The following is a 17,521-nucleotide window of genomic DNA, read 5'->3' as shown; positions in this document are numbered from 1 at the left end:
CTCCTCAAATGTTGCCTGTATGATAATTCTGTCCCTATTTCATGATACAAAGAGAAACTGACGGGAAAAATAAAATCCTAGCAGCTGTCCACGCACCAATGCTCCATCAACAAACCATGTATTTTTTGTGCTGAATTTGCTGTGACTTTCTCGCTAATGTGCAGGTCACTTTAACGAACGCACACTTTATGGCAACCCTTGAAGTAACCACTCTTGTCAAAAGAAGGCTGTCAACAGCAGACGACCCAGGAAAAGTGGTTACCTTAGCTGTAAAAATGTTCCGCAGAAATCAGACTCCAGTGAGGATTGAACTCACTATCCCTGGTTTACAAGACCAGTGCTCTATCCACTGAGCTATGAAGCCACAAAACTAAAGAATTAGGGTCAAGAAATCTGGTGTACCACGTTTCATGTGGCTACTGGATATGGCGGCTGCATCGAAAAGCAGGACAGATCGATTAAGGCAGTAAACGGAAGAAGATTTTCAGATGCGTGTTTTGCCGAGCTTTACACAGAAGTTTTACGTCACAGCCAAAGGAGAACAAATAATGCTATGGCAGTGACTGTGCCACGGACCTGCAGAAAGGCTCCTGCGCGAGGCTTGAACTCGCGACCCCTGGTTTACGAGACCAGTGCTCTTGCCACTGAGCTATGGAGCCCTCGTGCACGCAAAAGTATTCAGCGTTTGCTCCTCAAATGTTTCCTGTACGATAATCCTGTCCCTATTTCATGATACAAAGACAAACTGATGGGGAAAATAAATTCCTAGGAGCTGTCCACACGCACCAAAGCGCCATCAACAATCCATGTATTTTTCTTCCTAAATTTGCTTTGACTTTCTAGCTAAGGTGCAATTCACTTGAACAAAAGCAGAGATTTCACATTTGCTGAAGGCTGGTTGACTCAAGACACACCACTGGTACACTTGAAGTAACCAGTATTTTTGTCTATAGAAGGTGGTTAACGGTAGACTATCCAGGCAAAGTTGCTCATTTCACCTTTGCTGTAAAACTGTTACGTCAGGTCTAGGCTCCAGTGAGGATTGAACTCACGACCCCTGGTTTACAAGACCAGTGCTCTGACCACTGAGCTATGAAGCCACACTGTTGCAGATTTTGGGTCAGAAAATCTGGTGTGCCACATTTCATGTCGCTCCATGGTATGGCCGCTGTGTACAAAAGCAGGTCTGATCGGTGAGCCCAGTGAACGCGGGTACATTTTGAGATGTGTGTTTTGTCGACCTTTACCACAGAACCTTTACGTCACAGACAAAGAAGAAAAAATAAAGGTAAGTCATTCTCTGTGCCACGGTCCTGAAACAGGCTCCAGCGAGGATTGAACTCGCGACCCCTGGTTTACGAGACCAGTGCTCTTACCACTGAGCTATAGAGCACTGGTGCATGAAAGAGTAGTCAGCGTTTGCTCCTCAAATGTTGCCTGTATGATAATTCTGTCCCTATTTCATGATACAAAGAGAAACTGACGGGAAAAATAAAATCCTAGCAGCTGTCCACGCACCAATGCTCCATCAACAAACCATGTATTTTTTGTGCTGAATTTGCTGTGACTTTCTCGCTAATGTGCAGGTCACTTTAACGAACGCACACTTTATGGCAACCCTTGAAGTAACCACTCTTGTCAAAAGAAGGCTGTCAACAGCAGACGACCCAGGAAAAGTGGTTACCTTAGCTGTAAAAATGTTCCGCAGAAATCAGAGTCCAGTGAGGATTGAACTCACTATCCCTGGTTTACAAGACCAGTGCTCTATCCACTGAGCTATGAAGCCACAAAACTAAAGAATTAGGGTCAAGAAATCTGGTGTACCACGTTTCATGTGGCTACTGGATATGGCGGCTGCATCGAAAAGCAGGACAGATCGATTAGAGCAGTAAACGGAAGAAGATTTTCAGATGCGTGTTTTGCCGACCTTTACACAGAAGTTTTACGTCACAGCCAAAGGAGAACAAATAATGCTATGGCACCACGGACCTGCAGAAAGGCTCCTGCGCGAGGCTTGAACTCGCGACCCCTGGTTTACGAGACCAGTGCTCTTGCCACTGAGCTATGGAGCCCTCGTGCACGCAAAAGTATTCAGCGTTTGCTCCTCAAATGTTTCCTGTACGATAATCCTGTCCCTATTTCATGATACAAAGACAAACTGATGGGGAAAATAAATTCCTAGGAGCTGTCCACACGCACCAAAGCGCCATCAACAATCCATGTATTTTTCTTCCTAAATTTGCTTTGACTTTCTAGCTAAGGTGCAATTCACTTGAACAAAAGCAGAGATTTCACATTTGCTGAAGGCTGGTTGACTCAAGACACACCACTGGTACACTTGAAGTAACCAGTATTTTTGTCTATAGAAGGTGGTTAACGGTAGACTATCCAGGCAAAGTTGCTCATTTCACCTTTGCTGTAAAACTGTTACGTCAGGTCTAGGCTCCAGTGAGGATTGAACTCACGACCCCTGGTTTACAAGACCAGTGCTCTGACCACTGAGCTATGAAGCCACACTGTTGCAGATTTTGGGTCAGGAAATCTGGTGTGCCACATTTCATGTCGCTCCATGGTATGGCCGCTGTGTACAAAAGCAGGTCTGATCGGTGAGCCCAGTGAACGCGGGTACATTTTGAGATGGGTGTTTTGTCGACCTTTACCACAGAACCTTTACGTCACAGACAAAGAAGAAAAAATAAAGGTAAGTCAATCTCTGTGCCACGGTCCTGAAACAGGCTCCAGCGAGGATTGAACTCGCGACCCCTGGTTTACGAGACCAGTGCTCTTACCACTGAGCTATAGAGCCCTGGTGCATGAAAGAGTAGTCAGCGTTTGCTCCTCAAATGTTGCCTGTATGATAATTCTGTCCCTATTTCATGATACAAAGAGAAACTGACGGGAAAAATAAAATCCTAGCAGCTGTCCACGCACCAATGCTCCATCAACAAACCATGTATTTTTTGTGCTGAATTTGCTGTGACTTTCTCGCTAATGTGCAGGTCACTTTAACGAACGCACACTTTATGGCAACCCTTGAAGTAACCACTCTTGTCAAAAGAAGGCTGTCAACAGCAGACGACCCAGGAAAAGTGGTTACCTTAGCTGTAAAAATGTTCCGCAGAAATCAGACTCCAGTGAGGATTGAACTCACTATCCCTGGTTTACAAGACCAGTGCTCTATCCACTGAGCTATGAAGCCACAAAACTAAAGAATTAGGGTCAAGAAATCTGGTGTACCACGTTTCATGTGGCTACTGGATATGGCGGCTGCATCGAAAAGCAGGACAGATCGATTAAGGCAGTAAACGGAAGAAGATTTTCAGATGCGTGTTTTGCCGAGCTTTACACAGAAGTTTTACGTCACAGCCAAAGGAGAACAAATAATGCTATGGCAGTGACTGTGCCACGGACCTGCAGAAAGGCTCCTGCGCGAGGCTTGAACTCGCGACCCCTGGTTTACGAGACCAGTGCTCTTGCCACTGAGCTATGGAGCCCTCGTGCACGCAAAAGTATTCAGCGTTTGCTCCTCAAATGTTTCCTGTACGATAATCCTGTCCCTATTTCATGATACAAAGACAAACTGATGGGGAAAATAAATTCCTAGGAGCTGTCCACACGCACCAAAGCGCCATCAACAATCCATGTATTTTTCTTCCTAAATTTGCTTTGACTTTCTAGCTAAGGTGCAATTCACTTGAACAAAAGCAGAGATTTCACATTTGCTGAAGGCTGGTTGACTCAAGACACACCACTGGTACACTTGAAGTAACCAGTATTTTTGTCTATAGAAGGTGGTTAACGGTAGACTATCCAGGCAAAGTTGCTCATTTCACCTTTGCTGTAAAACTGTTACGTCAGGTCTAGGCTCCAGTGAGGATTGAACTCACGACCCCTGGTTTACAAGACCAGTGCTCTGACCACTGAGCTATGAAGCCACACTGTTGCAGATTTTGGGTCAGAAAATCTGGTGTGCCACATTTCATGTCGCTCCATGGTATGGCCGCTGTGTACAAAAGCAGGTCTGATCGGTGAGCCCAGTGAACGCGGGTACATTTTGAGATGTGTGTTTTGTCGACCTTTACCACAGAACCTTTACGTCACAGACAAAGAAGAAAAAATAAAGGTAAGTCATTCTCTGTGCCACGGTCCTGAAACAGGCTCCAGCGAGGATTGAACTCGCGACCCCTGGTTTACGAGACCAGTGCTCTTACCACTGAGCTATAGAGCACTGGTGCATGAAAGAGTAGTCAGCGTTTGCTCCTCAAATGTTGCCTGTATGATAATTCTGTCCCTATTTCATGATACAAAGAGAAACTGACGGGAAAAATAAAATCCTAGCAGCTGTCCACGCACCAATGCTCCATCAACAAACCATGTATTTTTTGTGCTGAATTTGCTGTGACTTTCTCGCTAATGTGCAGGTCACTTTAACGAACGCACACTTTATGGCAACCCTTGAAGTAACCACTCTTGTCAAAAGAAGGCTGTCAACAGCAGACGACCCAGGAAAAGTGGTTACCTTAGCTGTAAAAATGTTCCGCAGAAATCAGACTCCAGTGAGGATTGAACTCACTATCCCTGGTTTACAAGACCAGTGCTCTATCCACTGAGCTATGAAGCCACAAAACTAAAGAATTAGGGTCAAGAAATCTGGTGTACCACGTTTCATGTGGCTACTGGATATGGCGGCTGCATCGAAAAGCAGGACAGATCGATTAAGGCAGTAAACGGAAGAAGATTTTCAGATGCGTGTTTTGCCGAGCTTTACACAGAAGTTTTACGTCACAGCCAAAGGAGAACAAATAATGCTATGGCAGTGACTGTGCCACGGACCTGCAGAAAGGCTCCTGCGCGAGGCTTGAACTCGCGACCCCTGGTTTACGAGACCAGTGCTCTTGCCACTGAGCTATGGAGCCCTCGTGCACGCAAAAGTATTCAGCGTTTGCTCCTCAAATGTTTCCTGTACGATAATCCTGTCCCTATTTCATGATACAAAGACAAACTGATGGGGAAAATAAATTCCTAGGAGCTGTCCACACGCACCAAAGCGCCATCAACAATCCATGTATTTTTCTTCCTAAATTTGCTTTGACTTTCTAGCTAAGGTGCAATTCACTTGAACAAAAGCAGAGATTTCACATTTGCTGAAGGCTGGTTGACTCAAGACACACCACTGGTACACTTGAAGTAACCAGTATTTTTGTCTATAGAAGGTGGTTAACGGTAGACTATCCAGGCAAAGTTGCTCATTTCACCTTTGCTGTAAAACTGTTACGTCAGGTCTAGGCTCCAGTGAGGATTGAACTCACGACCCCTGGTTTACAAGACCAGTGCTCTGACCACTGAGCTATGAAGCCACACTGTTGCAGATTTTGGGTCAGAAAATCTGGTGTGCCACATTTCATGTCGCTCCATGGTATGGCCGCTGTGTACAAAAGCAGGTCTGATCGGTGAGCCCAGTGAACGCGGGTACATTTTGAGATGTGTGTTTTGTCGACCTTTACCACAGAACCTTTACGTCACAGACAAAGAAGAAAAAATAAAGGTAAGTCATTCTCTGTGCCACGGTCCTGAAACAGGCTCCAGCGAGGATTGAACTCGCGACCCCTGGTTTACGAGACCAGTGCTCTTACCACTGAGCTATAGAGCACTGGTGCATGAAAGAGTAGTCAGCGTTTGCTCCTCAAATGTTGCCTGTATGATAATTCTGTCCCTATTTCATGATACAAAGAGAAACTGACGGGAAAAATAAAATCCTAGCAGCTGTCCACGCACCAATGCTCCATCAACAAACCATGTATTTTTTGTGCTGAATTTGCTGTGACTTTCTCGCTAATGTGCAGGTCACTTTAACGAACGCACACTTTATGGCAACCCTTGAAGTAACCACTCTTGTCAAAAGAAGGCTGTCAACAGCAGACGACCCAGGAAAAGTGGTTACCTTAGCTGTAAAAATGTTCCGCAGAAATCAGACTCCAGTGAGGATTGAACTCACTATCCCTGGTTTACAAGACCAGTGCTCTATCCACTGAGCTATGAAGCCACAAAACTAAAGAATTAGGGTCAAGAAATCTGGTGTACCACGTTTCATGTGGCTACTGGATATGGCGGCTGCATCGAAAAGCAGGACAGATCGATTAAGGCAGTAAACGGAAGAAGATTTTCAGATGCGTGTTTTGCCGAGCTTTACACAGAAGTTTTACGTCACAGCCAAAGGAGAACAAATAATGCTATGGCAGTGACTGTGCCACGGACCTGCAGAAAGGCTCCTGCGCGAGGCTTGAACTCGCGACCCCTGGTTTACGAGACCAGTGCTCTTGCCACTGAGCTATGGAGCCCTCGTGCACGCAAAAGTATTCAGCGTTTGCTCCTCAAATGTTTCCTGTACGATAATCCTGTCCCTATTTCATGATACAAAGACAAACTGATGGGGAAAATAAATTCCTAGGAGCTGTCCACACGCACCAAAGCGCCATCAACAATCCATGTATTTTTCTTCCTAAATTTGCTTTGACTTTCTAGCTAAGGTGCAATTCACTTGAACAAAAGCAGAGATTTCACATTTGCTGAAGGCTGGTTGACTCAAGACACACCACTGGTACACTTGAAGTAACCAGTATTTTTGTCTATAGAAGGTGGTTAACGGTAGACTATCCAGGCAAAGTTGCTCATTTCACCTTTGCTGTAAAACTGTTACGTCAGGTCTAGGCTCCAGTGAGGATTGAACTCACGACCCCTGGTTTACAAGACCAGTGCTCTGACCACTGAGCTATGAAGCCACACTGTTGCAGATTTTGGGTCAGAAAATCTGGTGTGCCACATTTCATGTCGCTCCATGGTATGGCCGCTGTGTACAAAAGCAGGTCTGATCGGTGAGCCCAGTGAACGCGGGTACATTTTGAGATGTGTGTTTTGTCGACCTTTACCACAGAACCTTTACGTCACAGACAAAGAAGAAAAAATAAAGGTAAGTCATTCTCTGTGCCACGGTCCTGAAACAGGCTCCAGCGAGGATTGAACTCGCGACCCCTGGTTTACGAGACCAGTGCTCTTACCACTGAGCTATAGAGCACTGGTGCATGAAAGAGTAGTCAGCGTTTGCTCCTCAAATGTTGCCTGTATGATAATTCTGTCCCTATTTCATGATACAAAGAGAAACTGACGGGAAAAATAAAATCCTAGCAGCTGTCCACGCACCAATGCTCCATCAACAAACCATGTATTTTTTGTGCTGAATTTGCTGTGACTTTCTCGCTAATGTGCAGGTCACTTTAACGAACGCACACTTTATGGCAACCCTTGAAGTAACCACTCTTGTCAAAAGAAGGCTGTCAACAGCAGACGACCCAGGAAAAGTGGTTACCTTAGCTGTAAAAATGTTCCGCAGAAATCAGACTCCAGTGAGGATTGAACTCACTATCCCTGGTTTACAAGACCAGTGCTCTATCCACTGAGCTATGAAGCCACAAAACTAAAGAATTAGGGTCAAGAAATCTGGTGTACCACGTTTCATGTGGCTACTGGATATGGCGGCTGCATCGAAAAGCAGGACAGATCGATTAAGGCAGTAAACGGAAGAAGATTTTCAGATGCGTGTTTTGCCGAGCTTTACACAGAAGTTTTACGTCACAGCCAAAGGAGAACAAATAATGCTATGGCAGTGACTGTGCCACGGACCTGCAGAAAGGCTCCTGCGCGAGGCTTGAACTCGCGACCCCTGGTTTACGAGACCAGTGCTCTTGCCACTGAGCTATGGAGCCCTCGTGCACGCAAAAGTATTCAGCGTTTGCTCCTCAAATGTTTCCTGTACGATAATCCTGTCCCTATTTCATGATACAAAGACAAACTGATGGGGAAAATAAATTCCTAGGAGCTGTCCACACGCACCAAAGCGCCATCAACAATCCATGTATTTTTCTTCCTAAATTTGCTTTGACTTTCTAGCTAAGGTGCAATTCACTTGAACAAAAGCAGAGATTTCACATTTGCTGAAGGCTGGTTGACTCAAGACACACCACTGGTACACTTGAAGTAACCAGTATTTTTGTCTATAGAAGGTGGTTAACGGTAGACTATCCAGGCAAAGTTGCTCATTTCACCTTTGCTGTAAAACTGTTACGTCAGGTCTAGGCTCCAGTGAGGATTGAACTCACGACCCCTGGTTTACAAGACCAGTGCTCTGACCACTGAGCTATGAAGCCACACTGTTGCAGATTTTGGGTCAGAAAATCTGGTGTGCCACATTTCATGTCGCTCCATGGTATGGCCGCTGTGTACAAAAGCAGGTCTGATCGGTGAGCCCAGTGAACGCGGGTACATTTTGAGATGTGTGTTTTGTCGACCTTTACCACAGAACCTTTACGTCACAGACAAAGAAGAAAAAATAAAGGTAAGTCATTCTCTGTGCCACGGTCCTGAAACAGGCTCCAGCGAGGATTGAACTCGCGACCCCTGGTTTACGAGACCAGTGCTCTTACCACTGAGCTATAGAGCACTGGTGCATGAAAGAGTAGTCAGCGTTTGCTCCTCAAATGTTGCCTGTATGATAATTCTGTCCCTATTTCATGATACAAAGAGAAACTGACGGGAAAAATAAAATCCTAGCAGCTGTCCACGCACCAATGCTCCATCAACAAACCATGTATTTTTTGTGCTGAATTTGCTGTGACTTTCTCGCTAATGTGCAGGTCACTTTAACGAACGCACACTTTATGGCAACCCTTGAAGTAACCACTCTTGTCAAAAGAAGGCTGTCAACAGCAGACGACCCAGGAAAAGTGGTTACCTTAGCTGTAAAAATGTTCCGCAGAAATCAGACTCCAGTGAGGATTGAACTCACTATCCCTGGTTTACAAGACCAGTGCTCTATCCACTGAGCTATGAAGCCACAAAACTAAAGAATTAGGGTCAAGAAATCTGGTGTACCACGTTTCATGTGGCTACTGGATATGGCGGCTGCATCGAAAAGCAGGACAGATCGATTAAGGCAGTAAACGGAAGAAGATTTTCAGATGCGTGTTTTGCCGAGCTTTACACAGAAGTTTTACGTCACAGCCAAAGGAGAACAAATAATGCTATGGCAGTGACTGTGCCACGGACCTGCAGAAAGGCTCCTGCGCGAGGCTTGAACTCGCGACCCCTGGTTTACGAGACCAGTGCTCTTGCCACTGAGCTATGGAGCCCTCGTGCACGCAAAAGTATTCAGCGTTTGCTCCTCAAATGTTTCCTGTACGATAATCCTGTCCCTATTTCATGATACAAAGACAAACTGATGGGGAAAATAAATTCCTAGGAGCTGTCCACACGCACCAAAGCGCCATCAACAATCCATGTATTTTTCTTCCTAAATTTGCTTTGACTTTCTAGCTAAGGTGCAATTCACTTGAACAAAAGCAGAGATTTCACATTTGCTGAAGGCTGGTTGACTCAAGACACACCACTGGTACACTTGAAGTAACCAGTATTTTTGTCTATAGAAGGTGGTTAACGGTAGACTATCCAGGCAAAGTTGCTCATTTCACCTTTGCTGTAAAACTGTTACGTCAGGTCTAGGCTCCAGTGAGGATTGAACTCACGACCCCTGGTTTACAAGACCAGTGCTCTGACCACTGAGCTATGAAGCCACACTGTTGCAGATTTTGGGTCAGAAAATCTGGTGTGCCACATTTCATGTCGCTCCATGGTATGGCCGCTGTGTACAAAAGCAGGTCTGATCGGTGAGCCCAGTGAACGCGGGTACATTTTGAGATGTGTGTTTTGTCGACCTTTACCACAGAACCTTTACGTCACAGACAAAGAAGAAAAAATAAAGGTAAGTCATTCTCTGTGCCACGGTCCTGAAACAGGCTCCAGCGAGGATTGAACTCGCGACCCCTGGTTTACGAGACCAGTGCTCTTACCACTGAGCTATAGAGCACTGGTGCATGAAAGAGTAGTCAGCGTTTGCTCCTCAAATGTTGCCTGTATGATAATTCTGTCCCTATTTCATGATACAAAGAGAAACTGACGGGAAAAATAAAATCCTAGCAGCTGTCCACGCACCAATGCTCCATCAACAAACCATGTATTTTTTGTGCTGAATTTGCTGTGACTTTCTCGCTAATGTGCAGGTCACTTTAACGAACGCACACTTTATGGCAACCCTTGAAGTAACCACTCTTGTCAAAAGAAGGCTGTCAACAGCAGACGACCCAGGAAAAGTGGTTACCTTAGCTGTAAAAATGTTCCGCAGAAATCAGACTCCAGTGAGGATTGAACTCACTATCCCTGGTTTACAAGACCAGTGCTCTATCCACTGAGCTATGAAGCCACAAAACTAAAGAATTAGGGTCAAGAAATCTGGTGTACCACGTTTCATGTGGCTACTGGATATGGCGGCTGCATCGAAAAGCAGGACAGATCGATTAAGGCAGTAAACGGAAGAAGATTTTCAGATGCGTGTTTTGCCGAGCTTTACACAGAAGTTTTACGTCACAGCCAAAGGAGAACAAATAATGCTATGGCAGTGACTGTGCCACGGACCTGCAGAAAGGCTCCTGCGCGAGGCTTGAACTCGCGACCCCTGGTTTACGAGACCAGTGCTCTTGCCACTGAGCTATGGAGCCCTCGTGCACGCAAAAGTATTCAGCGTTTGCTCCTCAAATGTTTCCTGTACGATAATCCTGTCCCTATTTCATGATACAAAGACAAACTGATGGGGAAAATAAATTCCTAGGAGCTGTCCACACGCACCAAAGCGCCATCAACAATCCATGTATTTTTCTTCCTAAATTTGCTTTGACTTTCTAGCTAAGGTGCAATTCACTTGAACAAAAGCAGAGATTTCACATTTGCTGAAGGCTGGTTGACTCAAGACACACCACTGGTACACTTGAAGTAACCAGTATTTTTGTCTATAGAAGGTGGTTAACGGTAGACTATCCAGGCAAAGTTGCTCATTTCACCTTTGCTGTAAAACTGTTACGTCAGGTCTAGGCTCCAGTGAGGATTGAACTCACGACCCCTGGTTTACAAGACCAGTGCTCTGACCACTGAGCTATGAAGCCACACTGTTGCAGATTTTGGGTCAGAAAATCTGGTGTGCCACATTTCATGTCGCTCCATGGTATGGCCGCTGTGTACAAAAGCAGGTCTGATCGGTGAGCCCAGTGAACGCGGGTACATTTTGAGATGTGTGTTTTGTCGACCTTTACCACAGAACCTTTACGTCACAGACAAAGAAGAAAAAATAAAGGTAAGTCATTCTCTGTGCCACGGTCCTGAAACAGGCTCCAGCGAGGATTGAACTCGCGACCCCTGGTTTACGAGACCAGTGCTCTTACCACTGAGCTATAGAGCACTGGTGCATGAAAGAGTAGTCAGCGTTTGCTCCTCAAATGTTGCCTGTATGATAATTCTGTCCCTATTTCATGATACAAAGAGAAACTGACGGGAAAAATAAAATCCTAGCAGCTGTCCACGCACCAATGCTCCATCAACAAACCATGTATTTTTTGTGCTGAATTTGCTGTGACTTTCTCGCTAATGTGCAGGTCACTTTAACGAACGCACACTTTATGGCAACCCTTGAAGTAACCACTCTTGTCAAAAGAAGGCTGTCAACAGCAGACGACCCAGGAAAAGTGGTTACCTTAGCTGTAAAAATGTTCCGCAGAAATCAGAGTCCAGTGAGGATTGAACTCACTATCCCTGGTTTACAAGACCAGTGCTCTATCCACTGAGCTATGAAGCCACAAAACTAAAGAATTAGGGTCAAGAAATCTGGTGTACCACGTTTCATGTGGCTACTGGATATGGCGGCTGCATCGAAAAGCAGGACAGATCGATTAGAGCAGTAAACGGAAGAAGATTTTCAGATGCGTGTTTTGCCGACCTTTACACAGAAGTTTTACGTCACAGCCAAAGGAGAACAAATAATGCTATGGCACCACGGACCTGCAGAAAGGCTCCTGCGCGAGGCTTGAACTCGCGACCCCTGGTTTACGAGACCAGTGCTCTTGCCACTGAGCTATGGAGCCCTCGTGCACGCAAAAGTATTCAGCGTTTGCTCCTCAAATGTTTCCTGTACGATAATCCTGTCCCTATTTCATGATACAAAGACAAACTGATGGGGAAAATAAATTCCTAGGAGCTGTCCACACGCACCAAAGCGCCATCAACAATCCATGTATTTTTCTTCCTAAATTTGCTTTGACTTTCTAGCTAAGGTGCAATTCACTTGAACAAAAGCAGAGATTTCACATTTGCTGAAGGCTGGTTGACTCAAGACACACCACTGGTACACTTGAAGTAACCAGTATTTTTGTCTATAGAAGGTGGTTAACGGTAGACTATCCAGGCAAAGTTGCTCATTTCACCTTTGCTGTAAAACTGTTACGTCAGGTCTAGGCTCCAGTGAGGATTGAACTCACGACCCCTGGTTTACAAGACCAGTGCTCTGACCACTGAGCTGTGAAGCCACACTGTTGCAGATTTTGGGTCAGAAAATCTGGTGTGCCACATTTCATGTCGCTCCATGGTATGGCCGCTGTGTACAAAAGCAGGTCTGATCGGTGAGCCCAGTGAACGCGGGTACATTTTGAGATGTGTGTTTTGTCGACCTTTACCACAGAACCTTTACGTCACAGACAAAGAAGAAAAAATAAAGGTAAGTCATTCTCTGTGCCAGGGTCCTGAAACAGGCTCCAGCGAGGATTGAACTCGCGACCCCTGGTTTGCGAGACCAGTGCTCTTACCACTGAGCTATAGAGCACTGGTGCATGAAAGAGTAGTCAGCGTTTGCTCCTCAAATGTTGCCTGTATGATAATTCTGTCCCTATTTCATGATACAAAGAGAAACTGACGGGAAAAATAAAATCCTAGCAGCTGTCCACGCACCAATGCTCCATCAACAAACCATGTATTTTTTGTGCTGAATTTGCTGTGACTTTCTCGCTAATGTGCAGGTCACTTTAACGAACGCACACTTTATGGCAACCCTTGAAGTAACCACTCTTGTCAAAAGAAGGCTGTCAACAGCAGACGACCCAGGAAAAGTGGTTACCTTAGCTGTAAAAATGTTCCGCAGAAATCAGAGTCCAGTGAGGATTGAACTCACTATCCCTGGTTTACAAGACCAGTGCTCTATCCACTGAGCTATGAAGCCACAAAACTAAAGAATTAGGGTCAAGAAATCTGGTGTACCACGTTTCATGTGGCTACTGGATATGGCGGCTGCATCGAAAAGCAGGACAGATCGATTAAGGCAGTAAACGGAAGAAGATTTTCAGATGCGTGTTTTGCCGAGCTTTACACAGAAGTTTTACGTCACAGCCAAAGGAGAACAAATAATGCTATGGCAGTGACTGTGCCACGGACCTGCAGAAAGGCTCCTGCGCGAGGCTTGAACTCGCGACCCCTGGTTTACGAGACCAGTGCTCTTGCCACTGAGCTATGGAGCCCTCGTGCACGCAAAAGTATTCAGCGTTTGCTCCTCAAATGTTTCCTGTACGATAATCCTGTCCCTATTTCATGATACAAAGACAAACTGATGGGGAAAATAAATTCCTAGGAGCTGTCCACACGCACCAAAGCGCCATCAACAATCCATGTATTTTTCTTCCTAAATTTGCTTTGACTTTCTAGCTAAGGTGCAATTCACTTGAACAAAAGCAGAGATTTCACATTTGCTGAAGGCTGGTTGACTCAAGACACACCACTGGTACACTTGAAGTAACCAGTATTTTTGTCTATAGAAGGTGGTTAACGGTAGACTATCCAGGCAAAGTTGCTCATTTCACCTTTGCTGTAAAACTGTTACGTCAGGTCTAGGCTCCAGTGAGGATTGAACTCACGACCCCTGGTTTACAAGACCAGTGCTCTGACCACTGAGCTATGAAGCCACACTGTTGCAGATTTTGGGTCAGAAAATCTGGTGTGCCACATTTCATGTCGCTCCATGGTATGGCCGCTGTGTACAAAAGCAGGTCTGATCGGTGAGCCCAGTGAACGCGGGTACATTTTGAGATGTGTGTTTTGTCGACCTTTACCACAGAACCTTTACGTCACAGACAAAGAAGAAAAAATAAAGGTAAGTCATTCTCTGTGCCAGGGTCCTGAAACAGGCTCGAGCGAGGATTGAACTCGCGACCCCTGGTTTGCGAGACCAGTGCTCTTACCACTGAGCTATAGAGCACTGGTGCATGAAAGAGTAGTCAGCGTTTGCTCCTCAAATGTTGCCTGTATGATAATTCTGTCCCTATTTCATGATACAAAGAGAAACTGACGGGAAAAATAAAATCCTAGCAGCTGTCCACGCACCAATGCTCCATCAACAAACCATGTATTTTTTGTGCTGAATTTGCTGTGACTTTCTCGCTAATGTGCAGGTCACTTTAACGAACGCACACTTTATGGCAACCCTTGAAGTAACCACTCTTGTCAAAAGAAGGCTGTCAACAGCAGACGACCCAGGAAAAGTGGTTACCTTAGCTGTAAAAATGTTCCGCAGAAATCAGAGTCCAGTGAGGATTGAACTCACTATCCCTGGTTTACAAGACCAGTGCTCTATCCACTGAGCTATGAAGCCACAAAACTAAAGAATTAGGGTCAAGAAATCTGGTGTACCACGTTTCATGTGGCTACTGGATATGGCGGCTGCATCGAAAAGCAGGACAGATCGATTAGAGCAGTAAACGGAAGAAGATTTTCAGATGCGTGTTTTGCCGACCTTTACACAGAAGTTTTACGTCACAGCCAAAGGAGAACAAATAATGCTATGGCACCACGGACCTGCAGAAAGGCTCCTGCGCGAGGCTTGAACTCGCGACCCCTGATTTACGAAACCAGTGCTCTTGCCACTGAGCTATGGAGCCCTCGTGCACGCAAAAGTATTCAGCGTTTGCTCCTCAAATGTTTCCTGTACGATAATCCTGTCCCTATTTCATGATACAAAGACAAACTGATGGGGAAAATAAATTCCTAGGAGCTGTCCACACGCACCAAAGCGCCATCAACAATCCATGTATTTTTCTTCCTAAATTTGCTTTGACTTTCTAGCTAAGGTGCAATTCACTTGAACAAAAGCAGAGATTTCACATTTGCTGAAGGCTGGTTGACTCAAGACACACCACTGGTACACTTGAAGTAACCAGTATTTTTGTCTATAGAAGGTGGTTAACGGTAGACTATCCAGGCAAAGTTGCTCATTTCACCTTTGCTGTAAAACTGTTACGTCAGGTCTAGGCTCCAGTGAGGATTGAACTCACGACCCCTGGTTTACAAGACCAGTGCTCTGACCACTGAGCTATGAAGCCACACTGTTGCAGATTTTGGGTCAGAAAATCTGGTGTGCCACATTTCATGTCGCTCCATGGTATGGCCGCTGTGTACAAAAGCAGGTCTGATCGGTGAGCCCAGTGAACGCGGGTACATTTTGAGATGTGTGTTTTGTCGACCTTTACGTCACAGACAAAGAAGAAAAAATAAAGGTAAGTCATTCTCTGTGCCAGGGTCCTGAAACAGGCTCCAGCGAGGATTGAACTCGCGACCCCTGGTTTGCGAGACCAGTGCTCTTACCACTGAGCTATAGAGCACTGGTGCATGAAAGAGTAGTCAGCGTTTGCTCCTCAAATGTTGCCTGTATGATAATTCTGTCCCTATTTCATGATACAAAGAGAAACTGACGGGAAAAATAAAATCCTAGCAGCTGTCCACGCACCAATGCTCCATCAACAAACCATGTATTTTTTGTGCTGAATTTGCTGTGACTTTCTCGCTAATGTGCAGGTCACTTTAACGAACGCACACTTTATGGCAACCCTTGAAGTAACCACTCTTGTCAAAAGAAGGCTGTCAACAGCAGACGACCCAGGAAAAGTGGTTACCTTAGCTGTAAAAATGTTCCGCAGAAATCAGAGTCCAGTGAGGATTGAACTCACTATCCCTGGTTTACAAGACCAGTGCTCTATCCACTGAGCTATGAAGCCACAAAACTAAAGAATTAGGGTCAAGAAATCTGGTGTACCACGTTTCATGTGGCTACTGGATATGGCGGCTGCATCGAAAAGCAGGACAGATCGATTAGAGCAGTAAACGGAAGAAGATTTTCAGATGCGTGTTTTGCCGACCTTTACACAGAAGTTTTACGTCACAGCCAAAGGAGAACAAATAATGCTATGGCACCACGGACCTGCAGAAAGGCTCCTGCGCGAGGCTTGAACTCGCGACCCCTGGTTTACGAAACCAGTGCTCTTGCCACTGAGCTATGGAGCCCTCGTGCACGCAAAAGTATTCAGCGTTTGCTCCTCAAATGTTTCCTGTACGATAATCCTGTCCCTATTTCATGATACAAAGACAAACTGATGGGGAAAATAAATTCCTAGGAGCTGTCCACACGCACCAAAGCGCCATCAACAATCCATGTATTTTTCTTCCTAAATTTGCTTTGACTTTCTAGCTAAGGTGCAATTCACTTGAACAAAAGCAGAGATTTCACATTTGCTGAAGGCTGGTTGACTCAAGACACACCACTGGTACACTTGAAGTAACCAGTATTTTTGTCTATAGAAGGTGGTTAACGGTAGACTATCCAGGCAAAGTTGCTCATTTCACCTTTGCTGTAAAACTGTTACGTCAGGTCTAGGCTCCAGTGAGGATTGAACTCACGACCCCTGGTTTACAAGACCAGTGCTCTGACCACTGAGCTATGAAGCCACACTGTTGCAGATTTTGGGTCAGAAAATCTGGTGTGCCACATTTCATGTCGCTCCATGGTATGGCCGCTGTGTACAAAAGCAGGTCTGATCGGTGAGCCCAGTGAAAGCGGGTACATTTTGAGATGTGTGTTTTGTCGACCTTTACCACAGAACCTTTACGTCACAGACAAAGAAGAAAAAAAAAAGGTAAGTCAATCTCTGTGCCACGGTCCTGAAACAGGCTCCAGCGAGGATTGAACTGGCGACCCCTGGTTTACGAGACCAGTGCTCTTACCACTGAGCTATAGAGCCCTGGTGCATGAAAGAGTAGTCAGCGTTTGCTCCTCAAATGTTGCCTGTATGATAATTCTGTCCCTATTTCATGATACAAAGAGAAACTGACGGGAAAAATAAAATCCTAGCAGCTGTCCACGCACCAATGCTCCATCAACAAACCATGTATTTTTTGTGCTGAATTTGCTGTGACTTTCTCGCTAATGTGCAGGTCACTTTAACGAACGCACACTTTATGGCAACCCTTGAAGTAACCACTCTTGTCAAAAGAAGGCTGTCAACAGCAGACGACCCAGGAAAAGTGGTTACCTTAGCTGTAAAAATGTTCCGCAGAAATCAGACTCCAGTGAGGATTGAACTCACTATCCCTGGTTTACAAGACCAGTGCTCTATCCACTGAGCTATGAAGCCACAAAACTAAAGAATGAGGGTCAAGAAATCTGGTGTACCACGTTTCATGTGGCTACTGGATATGGTGGCTGCATCGAAAAGCAGGACAGATCGATTAAGGCAGTAAACGGAAGAAGATTTTCAGATGCGTGTTTTGCCGACCT

At 45.4% G+C, this 17,521-nt stretch overlaps 49 non-coding genes across 49 annotated transcripts; all 49 read right to left on the bottom strand.

The window, feature by feature from the left end:
• Positions 1-291: 291 nt before the first annotated feature.
• On the bottom strand, positions 292-364 carry trnat-ugu (transfer RNA threonine (anticodon UGU)). Its single transcript has one exon. It is a non-coding gene; the product is annotated as a tRNA-Thr (tRNA).
• A 220-nt stretch (positions 365-584) lies between these two features.
• Positions 585-659, bottom strand: trnat-cgu (transfer RNA threonine (anticodon CGU)). Its single transcript has one exon. It is a non-coding gene; the product is annotated as a tRNA-Thr (tRNA).
• Positions 660-1,027: 368 nt separating this feature from the next.
• trnat-ugu (transfer RNA threonine (anticodon UGU)) lies at positions 1,028-1,100 on the bottom strand. Its single transcript has one exon. It is a non-coding gene; the product is annotated as a tRNA-Thr (tRNA).
• A 220-nt stretch (positions 1,101-1,320) lies between these two features.
• Positions 1,321-1,393, bottom strand: trnat-cgu (transfer RNA threonine (anticodon CGU)). The gene has a single exon. It is a non-coding gene; the product is annotated as a tRNA-Thr (tRNA).
• Positions 1,394-1,713: 320 nt separating this feature from the next.
• On the bottom strand, positions 1,714-1,786 carry trnat-ugu (transfer RNA threonine (anticodon UGU)). The gene has a single exon. It is a non-coding gene; the product is annotated as a tRNA-Thr (tRNA).
• Positions 1,787-1,997: 211 nt separating this feature from the next.
• Positions 1,998-2,072, bottom strand: trnat-cgu (transfer RNA threonine (anticodon CGU)). The gene has a single exon. It is a non-coding gene; the product is annotated as a tRNA-Thr (tRNA).
• Positions 2,073-2,440: 368 nt separating this feature from the next.
• On the bottom strand, positions 2,441-2,513 carry trnat-ugu (transfer RNA threonine (anticodon UGU)). Its single transcript has one exon. It is a non-coding gene; the product is annotated as a tRNA-Thr (tRNA).
• Positions 2,514-2,733: 220 nt separating this feature from the next.
• On the bottom strand, positions 2,734-2,806 carry trnat-cgu (transfer RNA threonine (anticodon CGU)). Its single transcript has one exon. It is a non-coding gene; the product is annotated as a tRNA-Thr (tRNA).
• A 320-nt stretch (positions 2,807-3,126) lies between these two features.
• Positions 3,127-3,199, bottom strand: trnat-ugu (transfer RNA threonine (anticodon UGU)). Its single transcript has one exon. It is a non-coding gene; the product is annotated as a tRNA-Thr (tRNA).
• A 220-nt stretch (positions 3,200-3,419) lies between these two features.
• Positions 3,420-3,494, bottom strand: trnat-cgu (transfer RNA threonine (anticodon CGU)). The gene has a single exon. It is a non-coding gene; the product is annotated as a tRNA-Thr (tRNA).
• A 368-nt stretch (positions 3,495-3,862) lies between these two features.
• On the bottom strand, positions 3,863-3,935 carry trnat-ugu (transfer RNA threonine (anticodon UGU)). Its single transcript has one exon. It is a non-coding gene; the product is annotated as a tRNA-Thr (tRNA).
• A 220-nt stretch (positions 3,936-4,155) lies between these two features.
• On the bottom strand, positions 4,156-4,228 carry trnat-cgu (transfer RNA threonine (anticodon CGU)). The gene has a single exon. It is a non-coding gene; the product is annotated as a tRNA-Thr (tRNA).
• A 320-nt stretch (positions 4,229-4,548) lies between these two features.
• Positions 4,549-4,621, bottom strand: trnat-ugu (transfer RNA threonine (anticodon UGU)). The gene has a single exon. It is a non-coding gene; the product is annotated as a tRNA-Thr (tRNA).
• A 220-nt stretch (positions 4,622-4,841) lies between these two features.
• On the bottom strand, positions 4,842-4,916 carry trnat-cgu (transfer RNA threonine (anticodon CGU)). Its single transcript has one exon. It is a non-coding gene; the product is annotated as a tRNA-Thr (tRNA).
• Positions 4,917-5,284: 368 nt separating this feature from the next.
• trnat-ugu (transfer RNA threonine (anticodon UGU)) lies at positions 5,285-5,357 on the bottom strand. Its single transcript has one exon. It is a non-coding gene; the product is annotated as a tRNA-Thr (tRNA).
• A 220-nt stretch (positions 5,358-5,577) lies between these two features.
• Positions 5,578-5,650, bottom strand: trnat-cgu (transfer RNA threonine (anticodon CGU)). Its single transcript has one exon. It is a non-coding gene; the product is annotated as a tRNA-Thr (tRNA).
• A 320-nt stretch (positions 5,651-5,970) lies between these two features.
• Positions 5,971-6,043, bottom strand: trnat-ugu (transfer RNA threonine (anticodon UGU)). Its single transcript has one exon. It is a non-coding gene; the product is annotated as a tRNA-Thr (tRNA).
• Positions 6,044-6,263: 220 nt separating this feature from the next.
• Positions 6,264-6,338, bottom strand: trnat-cgu (transfer RNA threonine (anticodon CGU)). Its single transcript has one exon. It is a non-coding gene; the product is annotated as a tRNA-Thr (tRNA).
• A 368-nt stretch (positions 6,339-6,706) lies between these two features.
• On the bottom strand, positions 6,707-6,779 carry trnat-ugu (transfer RNA threonine (anticodon UGU)). Its single transcript has one exon. It is a non-coding gene; the product is annotated as a tRNA-Thr (tRNA).
• Positions 6,780-6,999: 220 nt separating this feature from the next.
• On the bottom strand, positions 7,000-7,072 carry trnat-cgu (transfer RNA threonine (anticodon CGU)). Its single transcript has one exon. It is a non-coding gene; the product is annotated as a tRNA-Thr (tRNA).
• A 320-nt stretch (positions 7,073-7,392) lies between these two features.
• trnat-ugu (transfer RNA threonine (anticodon UGU)) lies at positions 7,393-7,465 on the bottom strand. Its single transcript has one exon. It is a non-coding gene; the product is annotated as a tRNA-Thr (tRNA).
• A 220-nt stretch (positions 7,466-7,685) lies between these two features.
• On the bottom strand, positions 7,686-7,760 carry trnat-cgu (transfer RNA threonine (anticodon CGU)). Its single transcript has one exon. It is a non-coding gene; the product is annotated as a tRNA-Thr (tRNA).
• Positions 7,761-8,128: 368 nt separating this feature from the next.
• trnat-ugu (transfer RNA threonine (anticodon UGU)) lies at positions 8,129-8,201 on the bottom strand. Its single transcript has one exon. It is a non-coding gene; the product is annotated as a tRNA-Thr (tRNA).
• A 220-nt stretch (positions 8,202-8,421) lies between these two features.
• On the bottom strand, positions 8,422-8,494 carry trnat-cgu (transfer RNA threonine (anticodon CGU)). The gene has a single exon. It is a non-coding gene; the product is annotated as a tRNA-Thr (tRNA).
• Positions 8,495-8,814: 320 nt separating this feature from the next.
• Positions 8,815-8,887, bottom strand: trnat-ugu (transfer RNA threonine (anticodon UGU)). The gene has a single exon. It is a non-coding gene; the product is annotated as a tRNA-Thr (tRNA).
• A 220-nt stretch (positions 8,888-9,107) lies between these two features.
• trnat-cgu (transfer RNA threonine (anticodon CGU)) lies at positions 9,108-9,182 on the bottom strand. The gene has a single exon. It is a non-coding gene; the product is annotated as a tRNA-Thr (tRNA).
• Positions 9,183-9,550: 368 nt separating this feature from the next.
• trnat-ugu (transfer RNA threonine (anticodon UGU)) lies at positions 9,551-9,623 on the bottom strand. Its single transcript has one exon. It is a non-coding gene; the product is annotated as a tRNA-Thr (tRNA).
• A 220-nt stretch (positions 9,624-9,843) lies between these two features.
• Positions 9,844-9,916, bottom strand: trnat-cgu (transfer RNA threonine (anticodon CGU)). Its single transcript has one exon. It is a non-coding gene; the product is annotated as a tRNA-Thr (tRNA).
• A 320-nt stretch (positions 9,917-10,236) lies between these two features.
• On the bottom strand, positions 10,237-10,309 carry trnat-ugu (transfer RNA threonine (anticodon UGU)). Its single transcript has one exon. It is a non-coding gene; the product is annotated as a tRNA-Thr (tRNA).
• A 220-nt stretch (positions 10,310-10,529) lies between these two features.
• On the bottom strand, positions 10,530-10,604 carry trnat-cgu (transfer RNA threonine (anticodon CGU)). Its single transcript has one exon. It is a non-coding gene; the product is annotated as a tRNA-Thr (tRNA).
• Positions 10,605-10,972: 368 nt separating this feature from the next.
• trnat-ugu (transfer RNA threonine (anticodon UGU)) lies at positions 10,973-11,045 on the bottom strand. Its single transcript has one exon. It is a non-coding gene; the product is annotated as a tRNA-Thr (tRNA).
• Positions 11,046-11,265: 220 nt separating this feature from the next.
• Positions 11,266-11,338, bottom strand: trnat-cgu (transfer RNA threonine (anticodon CGU)). The gene has a single exon. It is a non-coding gene; the product is annotated as a tRNA-Thr (tRNA).
• Positions 11,339-11,658: 320 nt separating this feature from the next.
• Positions 11,659-11,731, bottom strand: trnat-ugu (transfer RNA threonine (anticodon UGU)). The gene has a single exon. It is a non-coding gene; the product is annotated as a tRNA-Thr (tRNA).
• Positions 11,732-11,942: 211 nt separating this feature from the next.
• On the bottom strand, positions 11,943-12,017 carry trnat-cgu (transfer RNA threonine (anticodon CGU)). Its single transcript has one exon. It is a non-coding gene; the product is annotated as a tRNA-Thr (tRNA).
• A 368-nt stretch (positions 12,018-12,385) lies between these two features.
• On the bottom strand, positions 12,386-12,458 carry trnat-ugu (transfer RNA threonine (anticodon UGU)). The gene has a single exon. It is a non-coding gene; the product is annotated as a tRNA-Thr (tRNA).
• Positions 12,459-12,678: 220 nt separating this feature from the next.
• On the bottom strand, positions 12,679-12,751 carry trnaa-cgc (transfer RNA alanine (anticodon CGC)). The gene has a single exon. It is a non-coding gene; the product is annotated as a tRNA-Ala (tRNA).
• A 320-nt stretch (positions 12,752-13,071) lies between these two features.
• On the bottom strand, positions 13,072-13,144 carry trnat-ugu (transfer RNA threonine (anticodon UGU)). The gene has a single exon. It is a non-coding gene; the product is annotated as a tRNA-Thr (tRNA).
• Positions 13,145-13,364: 220 nt separating this feature from the next.
• On the bottom strand, positions 13,365-13,439 carry trnat-cgu (transfer RNA threonine (anticodon CGU)). The gene has a single exon. It is a non-coding gene; the product is annotated as a tRNA-Thr (tRNA).
• Positions 13,440-13,807: 368 nt separating this feature from the next.
• On the bottom strand, positions 13,808-13,880 carry trnat-ugu (transfer RNA threonine (anticodon UGU)). The gene has a single exon. It is a non-coding gene; the product is annotated as a tRNA-Thr (tRNA).
• Positions 13,881-14,100: 220 nt separating this feature from the next.
• Positions 14,101-14,173, bottom strand: trnaa-cgc (transfer RNA alanine (anticodon CGC)). The gene has a single exon. It is a non-coding gene; the product is annotated as a tRNA-Ala (tRNA).
• A 320-nt stretch (positions 14,174-14,493) lies between these two features.
• Positions 14,494-14,566, bottom strand: trnat-ugu (transfer RNA threonine (anticodon UGU)). Its single transcript has one exon. It is a non-coding gene; the product is annotated as a tRNA-Thr (tRNA).
• Positions 14,567-14,777: 211 nt separating this feature from the next.
• On the bottom strand, positions 14,778-14,852 carry trnat-cgu (transfer RNA threonine (anticodon CGU)). The gene has a single exon. It is a non-coding gene; the product is annotated as a tRNA-Thr (tRNA).
• A 368-nt stretch (positions 14,853-15,220) lies between these two features.
• On the bottom strand, positions 15,221-15,293 carry trnat-ugu (transfer RNA threonine (anticodon UGU)). The gene has a single exon. It is a non-coding gene; the product is annotated as a tRNA-Thr (tRNA).
• Positions 15,294-15,499: 206 nt separating this feature from the next.
• trnaa-cgc (transfer RNA alanine (anticodon CGC)) lies at positions 15,500-15,572 on the bottom strand. The gene has a single exon. It is a non-coding gene; the product is annotated as a tRNA-Ala (tRNA).
• A 320-nt stretch (positions 15,573-15,892) lies between these two features.
• Positions 15,893-15,965, bottom strand: trnat-ugu (transfer RNA threonine (anticodon UGU)). Its single transcript has one exon. It is a non-coding gene; the product is annotated as a tRNA-Thr (tRNA).
• A 211-nt stretch (positions 15,966-16,176) lies between these two features.
• trnat-cgu (transfer RNA threonine (anticodon CGU)) lies at positions 16,177-16,251 on the bottom strand. Its single transcript has one exon. It is a non-coding gene; the product is annotated as a tRNA-Thr (tRNA).
• A 368-nt stretch (positions 16,252-16,619) lies between these two features.
• Positions 16,620-16,692, bottom strand: trnat-ugu (transfer RNA threonine (anticodon UGU)). The gene has a single exon. It is a non-coding gene; the product is annotated as a tRNA-Thr (tRNA).
• Positions 16,693-16,912: 220 nt separating this feature from the next.
• Positions 16,913-16,985, bottom strand: trnat-cgu (transfer RNA threonine (anticodon CGU)). Its single transcript has one exon. It is a non-coding gene; the product is annotated as a tRNA-Thr (tRNA).
• Positions 16,986-17,305: 320 nt separating this feature from the next.
• On the bottom strand, positions 17,306-17,378 carry trnat-ugu (transfer RNA threonine (anticodon UGU)). The gene has a single exon. It is a non-coding gene; the product is annotated as a tRNA-Thr (tRNA).
• Positions 17,379-17,521: the final 143 nt, after the last annotated feature.

This window comes from Alosa pseudoharengus, unplaced genomic scaffold (genome assembly GCF_046254945.1).
Source record: "Alosa pseudoharengus isolate Yale_2024_CS ecotype anadromous, Long Island Sound unplaced genomic scaffold, YU_APseudo_1.1 YU_APseudo_1.1_scf_6, whole genome shotgun sequence".
NCBI lineage: Eukaryota > Metazoa > Chordata > Actinopteri > Clupeiformes > Clupeidae > Alosa > Alosa pseudoharengus.
The sequence above is the reverse complement of the archived record's forward strand: the minus strand, read 5'-3'. Positions and strand labels throughout refer to the sequence as shown.